Source organism: Alosa pseudoharengus, unplaced genomic scaffold (genome assembly GCF_046254945.1).
Source record: "Alosa pseudoharengus isolate Yale_2024_CS ecotype anadromous, Long Island Sound unplaced genomic scaffold, YU_APseudo_1.1 YU_APseudo_1.1_scf_12, whole genome shotgun sequence".
NCBI classification, from domain to species: domain Eukaryota; kingdom Metazoa; phylum Chordata; class Actinopteri; order Clupeiformes; family Clupeidae; genus Alosa; species Alosa pseudoharengus.
The window spans coordinates 16949664-16952246 of record NW_027468587.1 but is presented as its reverse complement, the minus strand read 5'-3'; positions in this window follow the sequence as shown (position 1 = coordinate 16952246).

Sequence of the window (2583 nt, the reverse complement as noted above, 5' to 3'; positions counted from 1 at the left end):
CCAGAGTCAACTACGCAGCCGTATTTACTCCTGTGCCGCTGGTGTCCCATGCTGCCAGCTGAGAGCAGAGACGGAGGCCTCAAGGGGAGAACCCCTGGGGGCAGACAGAGGAGGCAGCCAGGCTGACCTGCAATGGGCTCTATGCAGGACTCCATTTTGGATATGCTTCCTACTGGGCAATCAATTTCCTGTTTACGTTGTATACAGTAGGCTATGACAGAAAATGATAGATTACTGGCCTGTCGGTTTTAGTATAGTAGGCTATTGCTCGTTGAACAACATAGCTAAAGTTATCTAACCAGTTCAGTAACATCAGTTGCTTGATTAAGGTGAAGAACATTTTAAACCCTTTTGCTGGAGGGAGTGGCACACAACATTTTCACAAAGTCGGTCTACACAGAGACTTTCTAATGAGGAGACACAGCACTCAAAAAATCCTCTATAGAAATGCATGGGGATAGTTTGTAACGCCAATATGGCCTTTACTACACATATCACACCCCTTCCTCGGCAAAACGTCGACATGTGAATACATTGAGCCAATCATGTGGTGTGATGTGAATACATTGAACCAATCATATGGTGTGTTGTGAAGACATCGTGCCAATCATGTGTTGTGATCTCGCCGCTGGAGCAAGATTGGTGACGTGAAGCCTTGCGCACACGCATTTCTGCCGAAATGGATGCCCGACGAGTGCCCAAAAAGCGTTGCCATATGGCCGCCGAGTGGAGGGACTTGCCTAAAAGGACTTTGGTCTACATGACTGAGACATTACTGAGTTGGACACCTCAGCCTCAGGGAGTAGGCTACATCCTGCCATGTCCTGCTTCAGCCTGTGCACTGACCACAGGTGATATCCCTAATTAGCTAATCTACCCGGCTGAAATGTTGTGCTAATTAGGATCAGCTGGTTTAATGAATGATTGGAAATACTGTTTTAGATAATGATTGCGATGAACATTTACACACTCCACTGGAGTTTCAGGAGTTTTTTTGCTACTGGTCTCCGCCTACAGTTGCGGAGTATTTGTATCTTACACATCTGTCATGAATACCATCATACCTTGCACCCATCCCCCTGGAAATGGTGCATGTGGATTTGTTTTCAAACTGCCAATGATAATCTCCGGTGACTCGTGTTGTTAACTAACAAGTTACACATTTTCATACAAATAGCCTATTGCACAATTGCCGTAGAGTAATTTGTGATTCTCTTAGTTTACATTCAAAATGACTATGAGACTGTTACATAAAGGTAAAAAACTGGCATAGGATGCCTTTAAACTTAGCATATATAACATTTAAATGATAATACAGAAGTTAAAGTGTTTTTTTTTTAATCAGTTTAGAAGGAATGCTGCTAACTTGATGTTTGTTAACTTGATGAAGTATTGATAAATGGTGCATTGTCACTTTAAGATATTTTACTTTTACCATGAAAACACATTCGACACTGAAGGCAGTGGAAGTGGTATGAACCTGGCAATTACAAAATTACAAATGAATGTCCTTTGGATATTGCAATAAACAACACAAAGTTGTTTCTTAAATTTAGGAGTGCCACAGCTCATGCAATACTTTGAGAATTGACAGATCTAATGAGATAATGCTACTTAAATATGTAAATGCTGGCTAGTGTTAGGACTAGTGACTGGATTTGCAACATTAAATCTTAACTAAAATCATTAGATAGTTAACCTTGAAAGTATCCTGAAAGGGATACAATTTCTACAGTATGTCCTCATGGAGTCAATTTTCCATCAATTTTCTCTCACTCAGAGACTGGTGTCATGGTTCCATGGATTTCCCTTGTCCAGCGCCCTAGCTGCACTGTTGATGAATGAACCAGAGGCCAACGCGGCATCTTTAGCATATTTATGTAGACAATACTGTCCTCATTTTTAGACTTGGTGCTGTGAGCGTGTGAATACAAATAATTTCATTCAGTGACACATTAGCAGCCTAATTTAATAACAAAGTGCTGGTGCATTTTGAAATTGTAAACATTCTCAAGGAAGTGTGAAAAGAAGATTGCATTAAAGCTACTCTTATTCATTGGGAACTTTTTGGTCCCGACTCTGACCTTTGGTGCCCTACGCACAGTGTGTGATGTGTGTGGTGGGAGCAGCGGCACTGACAAAGTTGTGGTAGGACTTTTTCTTTCTGAAGACAGGGTGTCCACCTCCACTGCAACAGCCTGGACTACAATGGCTGACCAAAAACCAGCAGCTCTACCAACATCCTGCTGGATAAGGATCTCAGAGAACCTCATTTTCATGAGGCATGACTAATCCAAGTCATCTCCTCATACCCACACCTCTCACCCATCTCAGCATCAGGCAACTTGTGACCTCCATTGTGGGGAGGTATCAAAGCCTATCACAGCCTCACAGAGAGTAGAGAGGGAGGTCCAGAGGAAAAGAGAACATGCTGCCAGCATCACCCACAATGACATGGACCGCACTGTGCTGGCTGATGGTAACCACATGGCCACTAGTTGGCCTCTGGATTCACATATGGCAGCCAACAAGGATGATCTAGTGGTCACAGGGGGACAGGACGGTCGACAGGACGCCAGGAAC